Below are 12836 nucleotides of genomic sequence, written 5' to 3'. Positions count from 1 at the left end.
ACCACCAATGTTGAGCTCTTGTAGGGTTATGAGTTGGGTCATATCAGCATGAATGCATTTTGTTTGCTTGTGTCGAGTGTGTGCTGGAGTGTATGGTGAGACTGGAATTCATTTTTTTTTTTTTTATTAAGTCAAGTCTTATTTGCATACTGTGTACTCTAGGTAAGAAGGGTGCAGCCTCTAGTTCCAAATCTATACCATCTACCAACCTTACATACCTTCTGCATACAAACATATTATCATGGTATACTAATTTGTTTAAGACCCAAGACATTTTTGTGTTTAAGGTGTCTTGTGTAAATGTCATATCATTGTGTAGTACTATCTATCTGGCCACTTCAGTTTTCCTTACCTTTTTCTTTTACAGAAAGAAACGTTGACTATTTGTGAAAATTTGATAACATACTGAAGACAAGCAAGATTTGTTCTATCAGAGACTATACATAGGTATATTTGCAAAGATGATATTGATGCAAAGTTGTCTATTCTATCTAACAAATGGTGATGAGAGCTTTAATAGTGTGTTTTGATGTTCAGTAGCGAGTTTGTAGTCAGGTGTCGTGTATGTTGTTTTGGTAAGGCTTACAGGGATCTTGCTCACGAGTAAAGCCTGAAGTGAGCGACCCACAGAGCTGGTGTATCAAGGTGTTCATAGTCCTGCTTGCAGTAACCCAGCCCCAACCCAAAATGAATAGTACTGTATATGCTATATATTTCGCGGGTCTGAATTTTCGCGAATCAGGAATTCCAGACGATTTCGCGAGTGGTTAAATTCGCGATCGTGGAGTCCTGTACTGAACAGAGAAATGTACATGCGTATGTCACATCCACATCGGGATCAGAGTAAATATTTTTGCGTGTCTTTAATTTCGCGAATAGCACCTGACTCGTGAAATTCGCGAAAATAAAAACCTTGCGAAATATTCGGCGTATACAGTACTCTATTCTAATGACACGTGAGGCTTGCACCTGTGGTGGTTTGGGAGGGAGGTGGGGCAGAAGCTAGACGCACTCTTTGGAACCAAAACAATTTGCTAGAACAAATGTATGAAGTGGGATGGGGATATTAAGACTCAAAGCCATCTAGTATGGATAACAATGCTTGTCCTACTTGGCCCTTCAGAAGTTTAAACTTTAAGGGAAAATCCAGTGCAAATACAAGTTAGTCTGGTAAAAAAAAGAGTAAAATCTTACAAGTTCAGTGGTAAAACTTTGACTGAAATCGGATGAAAATTAGGAAGTTATAACATTTGAAGTTTTGCTAATTTCTGCAAATTAGTTTCTGTGTAGTGGATAAGATATGCAAACTGGAAATTTAAAAAGTGTATGTACAAACTATATTGCAAGTTGTGAGGGTATGACATGCTAACTTGGCTATTTGCATATTCATATTGACTGTTCAAGAACTGTTTCCTGAAAGAATAGCAAAATTTCAAAATGTCAGAACTTCCTTATAAATCATCCGATTTCTATCAAACTTTTACTGTTGAACTTGTAATATTTACTCTTTTTTATCAGACTAACTTATATTTGGACTGAATTTCCCCTTTAACACCTTTACCATGACAGAGTGCATTGAGATGAAGTCCTTAGTAAATCCATTTAATACCAGTTTGTGAATCAGACGAGTACTTTTCTCAATGTGCCAAGAATATTTAGTGCTTTAGTTGCTGAAGGATGCCACACTTTTGAAATAGGTGGCTCTGAGAGATATATGTTAATGAAGTTAAAGCATTCTCTGAGATTACAGCAAAACATCAACTGAAAAACTTTACAGGAACAATGAATCAGTATTGATCATGTAGGAAACAAGTTTACCTCTTCTGACTACAAGTGCATTTGGTACTTGTATGTGATGTTCAAGCTTGTTGATCACATATTTGACTGTGTAGTTCACCTTTGAAGACTGGTATATCTAGCAGACTATTTTGTCTGCTGTATTCAAATTGTAACTGTTCCCATGTTTTTATCATATGAGATCCCACTTAACAATAAGGTCGCCCCAAGTCTTGCTGGACAAAACGTATCGACCAATATTAATTCTCACATATATGAAAGAATGTTTAATAGTTTTTGTGGATTGTTCAGTTGATTTGGACATTAATGGAGATGTAAACATGCATGATTTGCATTTAATGATGATGATGATTATTATTATGGTGATGAGAACGATAGTGATAATAATAGAGATGAATAATAATGTAGTACAGTGATAATAACAAGTGTTGCATAATGCTAATATTCACCTTACCTGCATTGTAGATGCTCAAACTGCAAATTTGTGAAAATTTTGCGTGATATTTAAAAATAAATACATGTATACCAAATTCCAATGAACAGGTTGCCTGTCGGTATATATGTGCATGTAACACCTGCTGGCTGTAATGTTAGAAGTCTATCATGTCATTGGGTGTCACAAACTCACTTACCCAGAGCAACCAAAAGTCAGGTGGGCATGTCAAATGAATGGATGCTAAAATATCTGTTAAAAGTATGGGGTCCTTGCCCAAATGCCAGTTTGGGCAAGTGGAAACATTATCTACTGTAAAAATGATTAGATTTTCAGCCTGGTAAGATGAATTTCACATGTTCAGCACTATTTTTGTGCCTAAAGGTTTAACTATGTTAAAAGGTAAATGATCTGTGTTACAACAGCAAATTCACTCAAGTCACAAGACCAGCTAATGTGAAGAAAACTAAAATTTACTTTAGCAGTAATACCCCTACAATGTACCTCCTTTGAAATACTTAAATAATTACTTTAAATCAAAGATACAAAACAGTGTTACATGTTTAATAACATGCACAAGTAATGCACGCTTTTATTTTTGTGCTAGCATCATATTGTGTGAAGTACGAGAAAATGTCTGCTGTTACAAACCTGAGTCACATCATGAAGTAAAAGGTCATGGAGAGACAGTCTTTGTTGCCATGTAATGTTTCGATCTAAGGAAAAGTGCTGAAAACGGCATACATTACATCATATATTTCTTTTGTATGCATGCATGTCATCCAAAAGCAAAAACAGTTTCAATTCTATTTTAAGTGATGTTCGTTTTTTGGGCCAAAAACAGCTGGGAACTGTTCCAAGTGAAATTATGTCGGACACTTCCGAGACCAACATGAATCTACTCACTCTGCGTGTCTTCATTGTCAAGAGAAAACAAAAAATTAATATGATATTATTGTATCAGTTTTTTTCTATGAAATTTTACCCTTGTCATACATTTTCCTTTTTCATTTCAAACATGAATATTGTAGAACAAGATTCAAATATTTTGCTAAGAAAAATTCCTGTGTTCTTGAGTCTTCATTTCAGTATGTTAGTCAGATCATGATCAATTTGTGACTGTGAAGTGTCTTGCTTAGCTTGATATTGTCTTAAAAGTTACCATTTTGCCAACATGATAGTTACCAAATGGGGACTCCTAAGATGATATTGGGATTCAATGGTGAATTTGCATCTGACAATCACTGGTAGCTATGAAAAGTAAATATAATCCATTTTTCAAAGAAGCAAAGTCAGTAACTTCCTTACCTTGCAGATGAGATACGGCACATTCCATTTCTGTCGACTGGAGGCAATACAATAGGGAGCTTTAGATTTTAGACGCGCGGACGTTCAGAGGAAAAAAACGTGTTCTAAGCGTGCGCAGAAGCGCTCGCAAGTCGATCTATTTTTAGTTTGCGTCGCCCGAGTTTTTCACTATGCGTAGTGGGCTATTTTTACGTCCGCACAGTTTGCAACGTAGAGAACTACTTCATGCACTGATCATATGGGGGCGCGATTTCATTTTTTATACGTTGCGTCCCAGCGTAATCTAAAGCTACTTTTCTACACGACGCAGGGGAGAGGAGAACGTCCAGCGCACTCGTCGTCTCAAACATCCGCGCGTCAAAATCTAAAGCTCCCTATTGATGACTATCAGTCAACGCCCAAGATTTGCCAAGTTAAAACTATCACAAAAGGTTATGGGATATGCACAACTTCTGTTTGGTCAGTCTATTTGTAGCATGTTCATGTGTAGCTCAAGGATTGTAAGACACACCAAATTATGGTCAATTTACTACACATCAAAACTTGTTGCAAATGTGCAGTATCCACATTTCTATCCCCATAGAATGGATCTGTCCTATTGCTTTATTAACCCGTTGAGGACAAATCCCGAGTGTACTCGGGCAGGTGTCTATGGGAAATGCGTGTTGTAGCAGAATCAGTCCGTCCTCAACGGGTTAAGACTGTTAATCACCAGCAATGTAATCAAAGTTGCCTGATCTCCCACAACCCATTGAGGACGAACTGATTTTGCTATAGCACCCATTTCCCATAAGACACCTGCCCGAGTGTTCACAGGACTAGTCTTCAACGGTTAAAACTGAATATATTTTCGTGTGTGAACAAGAAAATGTACTGTAAAAGTTGATATTTTCGTGTGACTAATTTTTCGCGCTTGGCCGGGTCGGAAGAGTTTCGCGTGTTTTTAATTCCGCGGAATCAAGACATCACGCACAGGCACATATGGCAAGCAAAAATATTCGCGTGCTTTTATTTTCGCGCTAGTTTCTGGTTGCGCAAAATGCGCGAAAATTTGAACACCGCGAAAATTTCCACTTTTACAGTATATGTCTCCCTGAACGCTCTTTCTATCTGGTTCCATGACATTTGCTCCTGTGACAATTGTTCCTATTGAAAAATTAACCCGTTGAAGATAGTTTGTTTTTGCTACAACATGCATTTCCCATAGACGCTTGCCCACGTATACTCGGGACTCGTCCCCAACAGGTTAATCACCCTAATACTGAGATCAAATCAAGTGATATTATGAGCAAATCAAATGAAGAGTTTTATTGCAAAACGAGCTAACTCTCTCTTGTTAAGTGGAGATATTTGTGATTAAAGCTGCTGGAAAAAAGAAAAAAATACAGGATTTTTAAATCGTAACTTCTAGAATATTCCTTGATATGTTACAAGTGAGGTATTACTGGAAAGGTATAATTTTGCTCTATCTGATGACGGACTTACTTTGAAATGTGTAAAAATGGCACTTAATGTCTCTGTAGGGAGCTCGTAGGAAAAGGGGAAAAAAAAGTTGGAGCTTGTAGAATATAACAAATACAATCTCTTTCCGATCTCCACATGGGGGCACTTGACATACTGGTACCTATTTTGCATCACACAAACAGGAATACCCAACACACCTGCATGCGTGTCCACACTAGCACATACTAACACATACATACACACATTCACTGTAAAACCAGATATTTTTGCATGCGTTATAATTTTGCAAATTTTGCAAGAGCCAAGATTCGCAAAATTAGAACGCTCATGAAAGTTCTTGTCTACACCATATGCCATGAACGCCAGTAGCAAGTCGAGAAAATTCAGCTCCTAATCAAAATTTCACGCTGCTAAAAAGGCTGTCAGCTCCTATTCGTGAAATTTCCTGTCGCAAATATTTCTGGTTTTACAGTTGCTCTCCTCATGAAATTTCGGTATCAGAAAAAAACTCAACAAACAACATATGACACAGCATGACTGATAATAGACAGTTTAATCTATGGATTGATATATCACCAAAATTTACATCGAGTATTGGCTTGTAATTGCTACATGTATACACAGATACATCCTTCAAAACGAAGAATCCCATAAATCAAGACAAGACCAACATCAGATAATGACTCCGGTACTTCTCCTTTCTGCCTGTTACCGTGTAAGCTGTTATTTTTGCAAGGGTTTGATTTTCACGAATTTTGCATATCATTTTTGGACCACAAATTTAACAATATGTGAAAATATCTTAAGAGGCATTAGTACACTCATGATAGCCCCATTGTCAAAATCACAAAATAAACTCTCACAAAAATGTCTGCGACATCCTCATTCACGGAAAAATCTGTATGCAAAAATAATAGCTTACACAGTAATCCTGGAAACATTCCAAGAACTTTGGTCTTCTCAATTCCTTGAAAGCAGCCTTCACTACATCTATCTCTTTGTAGACACCACATGATAAATACACTCTATTTCATTTTGCACTTTACCCCAAGTCACTTCTTATATAACAGATTTTTGAGCCTGAACACAGAGACAAGATCGGGCTGCTTGAAAGTCATATACATCGTACTCACAAAAAAAAGTTACCAGTAAACATACATGTATTTGTACGCTCCTGTTTGTGAAATCTTGTTTTTCAACAGTTGTAGTTTTTAATAGAATATGTAAATCTTTTCTTGTCCTTCCTGAATGAATGACAATGAGTACATAATCCCTATGACAATGACACGTCACTATCCATATGCACGTATGAAAATTTTAGGCCTTTACAAATCACAGAGTACAATCGATAGTAATACTGGTTTGCCCTAAAGGCTACTGTTCCCCGATTAAGGCCTATACATGAAACATACTGACAGATGTACAATTTTGGCAATTTACAAATTGCTGATGAAATCAACATCTTGAAACTGCTAAAAATAACATGCCATGTGTACACTTCAGTGGTTGTACTTCATTTCCATTCATTTCTAGCAAAGTAAGAGAAGAATCGTCATCCTGTGTAGCTCATCTCTTCTATCTTGACTTGCGTGGCAGTTGAAAAAAACAAACAAACAAACAAAAAACAAGATGAAACACTTAGGAGTAGAAGGCTTCACCACATATTCTTTCTTGGATATACACACTCAAGACAGAATATGTGGTGCATCATTAAAGCCTTCTACTACTAAACATCATCACAAAAACCTTCAAAGATTTTAAGATGAAAAAAAAAAATACATCTTTTAATAGAATGAATGTATTCTTCTGCATGGTCAGTAAAAGTTTATAATCCTTCTATATGAGTAATGACAGGTGACAATTTTAGCTCATGAACACCAACCACAGTGATGTAGTTTGCCATACACCATAGAGCAAAAATAATTCATGTACTAATATCACAAAATAGTTAAAGTTTAAACAGCCATCACCAAACTCAAAGTTGCCATGCAGGAAAATGGTTTTGAAACCATCCCCTCTTTCCAATAAGATGTACCAGATAACAATTTTCTTTTACGGCACATGAACCATGCTTATGTAACAGTAGACAAGGCTTTGTTTACACTGCTAATGTTGATAGAGAAATAATGAAATCTATGTCCCCTACAGTCAGACATAACAACTTCCATTGATAATATACACAATCAAACCATCCTTTTCGAATGCGTTTTGAAGAAAAAAAAAATGTAAAGAGACTGAATATTACCTGCACTGACTACATACATATTGCATTATTTGATAAACATAAGCACAGTCATCAAATCATGAAAGTGATGAATAAAGTATAAAATATTTGGGCAGTGTTGGAATCTGAGAATTGTCAGCACGGAGCAAGAAGTACACCATTATTCTGGTCTGTGGTAATAAATAGTGAGCTCATGCACTTACCATTCCTCCATAATTCAAATGTTTGTCTTATCTGAGTTGCTTTAAAGAGAAACTTACCCCCAAACGTATACAGATTCAGTTCATGCAGATAAGGCTACATCATTCTGTGATGTCACAGAAAAAGGAACAACACAAAGGAAATAAAGAGAATTCCACAAAATTTCTTTTGTTTTTCTTAATGAATCGTACACATACCCTCAACTTGTAACTGGCATAATATGTAAAGGGCAATATCATTCCCCGTCTTCTGAAGGAGGTAAGACGTGAGCTCTTTCTCTTTGATAGAAAAATGAAATTTTCTTTACAGCTCTGAAAGTGACATTTATTTATTTATTTTTTTTTTTTTTTTTGGGGGGGGGGCAGTGGAAATTACACACTGAATTAGATGTGATTGAAAAAAACAACAACAACCCTCAATCACTGAAGAGTTCATTGTTTGTTGCTGTAACACAGGTGAATATCTCACATCGACAGCCAACAAATTCTGTGGAATGAATGGTTTTCAGCTGCTTTAAGACAATGTCAGAGGAGAAAAAATGGTGACATAGTAGAAATCTCCAACACTTGTCATATTATTCACTGTCTAAACCAGATATACTGTATGTGACTTAGTTTACACACTATACCTCACATATTTTGGCAGGAAAGTACTGATGGTTATCATTTACCCTCAGAAGGGCAAGGACTTTTCCTGGACAGTTTATCTCCTGTTGTATTTACATCCGACATCACAAATACCGCATGAATTGTTTCACGGGATTTTTACCAAGATGTGGCAAATGCAGAAAAAAAGAGAGAGAGATAAATGAGAAGAGCAGAGAGCACAAACATATAATATTTGTCTTCCAATACAGTCACTGCTTATAAATGCACTGTAGGGTTGTGGAATTTTTCTGTAATATACATTTGACTTTCCCCAAAGAATCAGCCAATCAGCCAATCAGCATTCAGCACACATAGGCTCATAACAAGGTGATCTTGTTGGAATCCACACGTGGGACTGGTGGCAGGTTGCAAGATTGCTCTCAAACAAGTCGACCAATGACAAAACAAACACAGAAATATGTGTACGTGGGATGAGATAAGACTCCACTCAAGGAGTTCGTTCACACAAGATTTTTCTTTAGCGAGTGCAAGGTCCATTTTAGTCCAAAGTGGACTCCTTGTGACCTTTATAAGGGCAAATCAATCAAATAGAGAGTGCATTGACCCTAGAAAGATGGAATGTGAAGAATAACTTGCAAAGGTCGGCAAACTTCCAAACTTTCAAACTTTGCACTTAATTTTCAGGTGGGCAAAGTGTACCCTAGCTTTGGAACCACTTTTTGATTGAAGAGAAACAACAACAACAACAACAAAATCCAGGTCACAATTTGTTATTCCAACATATGCTATTTTCAAAATAGTATCTGCTTTGATAAGCCCTTAATTTCTTTTCAACACCCTATACAAATATTCAAAAAGTAACAGCTCACTCCTTTAAAGGGAGGGTGAACAGATGAAATATATATCTTTCATATACCTTGCAGACTTTAGAAGATAAATGTTATGTATTTGTGCACTTCTACTGTCAGAGTCAATAAATCCCTGAAAGTCAAAAAATCATTTCAAACAAATTTGAAATTAAATCAGTACAGCAAAAATGCACTGGTTGTTCCAGGGTGTAACATGACAGCTATATGGAAAATGCTATTTGTTCGCTGTTGTACACACTGACGATGATTAATTGATTGTCTAATTAGCACCTGAAAGTCAACGCCCTGCTCAGCCCTGGAGAACATCATTCCTAGATGGCCTGATACCAAGAGTCCAGCCAGTAGTCTACTCCTCTTTCTCGTAAGGATGGTAGGATGACAACTCCTGATCTTCCAAATCTGCCCAAGAGTTTGGTGTTGTTTTTCAAGCATCAGATAATTAACAATTGAGTACCATAGTGTTGATATCACAGTCTTTTGTTCTAGCCTGGGTTGGAACCAGGTGTGAGCATGGTTACTAACAATAGAATACCAGGTGATGTTATGGGATGAACCAGGTGTGAGCATGGTTAGAAACAATAGTGTTTACAGACCTGGCCAGGTGGGGTTGTTTTGAACCAGTTTCCATGACGATGAATGGCCATGAAATCACACTTTGGTACTCTAGACGACATACCATGACACCATGACTTGGTAGAGAATGCAATACTTCATGTTAATTACAACAGAGGAGAGAAAGGCATTCGAAGTTGGGAGTTATTAGCCGGGTTCACACGTACACCAATTAGCGGGATACAAATCTCGAGATTTGCATCGCGATCGTCATCCCGAGTTTTTTTGCACGTGTGGACAGAAAAAACCCGAAAATTAGCGGGATAAGCATCGCGATGCTAATCCCAAGAAATCTTGCGCTGGTTCATCAATTAGCGGGATAATTGGCCCCGCGCTGGTACGTGTGAACGGTCGGGATTAGAATCTCGAGTTTTTACATCCCATCATGCAATGCGCACATCACAACAGCGAGGCCTCTGCGAAGAGGTCCTTCACCTCTTTGGAGCACAATAACAACAGCGCGCGAACCACACCACTGACGCGTAAAAGACAATGGACAAAGGTAAGTGCGCGCGGGCAGTGATAGAGAAGGGCGCTGCGTGACCCAGTTTGCAGGCTTTGCTGTTATCTCTATCGGCAATTAGCGGGATAATTTGGTACGTGTGGACGCTCGCCAAATTAGCGGGATACCGATCGCGATCGCTATCCCGCTAATTTGGTATGTGTGGACGCTCGCAAAAAAACTCGGGATGTGCATCGCGATCGTCATCCCGCTATTTTGTACGTGTGAACCCGGCTATTATGAGCTGACCGACTTTATGGCCAAGCAAGCCAAAGAGGGGAAAAAACATGTTTCCCTTGCCTTGGTTTTTAGTGGTTTTTAGTGTTTTTGGTTTTTTTTTTTGTTGTTTTTTTTTTGTTTTTTTTTTTTGGGGGGGGGGGTTCTTTTTGAAATGCAATATATGCAATCATTAATGTGTAGTTCATTTATTTCTTAAAAAGCTTGTTTTGTTGTTGTTGTCTGTTTGTTTGTTGTTGGTTGTTGTTGTTGGTTTTTTTTTTTTGGGGGGGGGGGTTCTTTTTGAAATGCAATATATGCAATCATTGATGTGTAGTTCATTTATTTCTTAAAAAGCTTGTGTAGGTATACAGCAATAGATCTTCATTGTCAGAAGGAAGGCATATGACTACACAGTGGGTAAAACCATATTCATTTGGCAACAATATAATTTTCAGTTTTGTGGCCCAGTGCATTATCTTCCTAATACTTTGTTCCATAATGCTCAAAGTTTGGCTAATGGTGCTATGATTCTACCCTTTGCTTTAGGAAAGATACATATATTAGAAGTATTTCCTACCCTGAAATGTTGCTGCCTTACTATGCCAAAAGGGAGCAAGTCACAAAGTGTTAAGATAAAATGAATGGACTGAATGTGTCTGTTTCTTTTTCTGTTAAATAGCAAAATTACTCGAAAGGTTAAGGAGGGATTTTTTTTGTTTTGTTTTGTTGTTTGTTTGTTTTTTTTTTTTTTTCCAGGAGAGGACCTTCTTGGTAAAAGACCAAGTGATTTGTGATGGTGGTGACCTGGATCATATTCCGGATCCAGGACTTGTTTTTTGCAAGTTCTATGGTATTATATAGTGACCTTTAGGCCTTGGCCGGAAGTTTGCATTCTCTGCGTTGATATTGATGTCAGTGTAATGTTACAGTATCCTGACTTGGTATCTCTCAGTAGGATTAGGGATTCTACCAAAAAGTCTCATATCCAGGTTGGACTTCCACATATAGTCTAATGCAGGAATCATTCATCAGTGAGTTATGGCTGAATTGTTGTCACTTACTTCCTTCTGCTACTTGGGTCTCATTCAAACAAATCTCAATATTCATGCACAAACAATGCCCTTTACTGTAAGTCAATGACCAAACAAACAACAACAAAAAAGTACACACTCAGGTTGACTACCTTTCTGATCTTTGGTCGGTTTACAATGTGGAAGCAAACATGCCAACAATTTGATTGCAGACTATCAGTTTGCCAGGGTCATAAAATATTCCTGTTTAATTAATGTTTCTTTCACCTAGTTTATGTACCATTGTGATTGTAGATAGGTGCAGACAGCTAGCTTCCCATGTCAGACCAGCATGCAGAACAGCAGTTATAAGTGTACCCCATCCCCTCTCCATCCGCCCTCTTAAAATATCAGAGATAACATATTTACATCAAGTGTGTTTGGGAACATGTTTCACAGTAATTTTCCATGCAAGTGTTAGACAAGGCAGACAAAGGACATGAATACCACTTTTGAACCCTCGTAACCGGACGATAAATCACATTCAAGTAGGACTCCTTCCAGAAAGCTGACACACTAAAATCATATCAAAATGTCACTGGATATCAGTCATAGAAGGGCATTAGCTATAAGGTGCAACACACTTTGACTGTTAGTACCATAACTCGGTAGAAGCCAAACACAGGCTGGTACGAAGTAGTTGTATTCATGCATATTAATGAGCAACCAAGAGTGCGTGTGTCTTTGGTGTAATTGTGTTACATACATCCTCTCTGTCACTGGATACATCACTGGTCCTAAATAAACAACAAAAGCAATTAACACTTATAAAATTGCACCTTCTACCCAGGATTGTTTTTTTTTTCATCTTTTACTTCTTATATTAATCTTATATTTCACTAAATTCCATATAAAGATATCACAGTCATATCATTGATGCTAAACAGTCTCTTTGGATAAAACACACTTAAAATGAAAACAAAATACAAAATGAAATTTGAACTTTACTTCCACAGATATTTCAGACATTGATTTATGCCAATGTTAGCCTTGGAATAAAACAAAAATGTAATTGATGTCACATGACATTAGGACAGATGACACAGGTCACATGACTAACACTGAATCCAGCTAGTGTAAACATCACAGACAGTTTACTCCATCATAGAGAATTTTGAATCACACACCTATGATACTCTCCTGTCAAAAACAACTGATGTTAAATAAGTTTTGGTAATGAATGTTGCTTCCTACAGGATAATTCATATCAAATCAATGTATGTTTACAGTAAGCATTTCATGAACTTTAAGAAACCTATGTTTTTTATGATGGTATCAGAGGAATAAGAAATGCTGAACAAAAAAAAAAACATTTTCAAGTACTGCTGGATATTTGTTTGTTTGTTGAAGAAAGTAAGTACTGATTTTGGGATAGCATAGTGGAAATGTAAAGAATCAGAATGTCAGAATCAAAACTGAAGAGGACAAATTCATACAAATTATCAAATTAAATTGACGTCAGCACAACCATAATTACATCAAGTGACTGGGCTTGTGTATAGGGTGATAGAGTGAAAGCAAGGCCCACG

The sequence above is a fragment of the Diadema setosum genome, chromosome 8 (assembly GCF_964275005.1).
Source record: "Diadema setosum chromosome 8, eeDiaSeto1, whole genome shotgun sequence".
In the NCBI taxonomy this organism is placed as follows: Eukaryota; Metazoa; Echinodermata; class Echinoidea; order Diadematoida; family Diadematidae; genus Diadema; species Diadema setosum.
Note: the sequence above shows the minus strand (reverse complement) of the source record.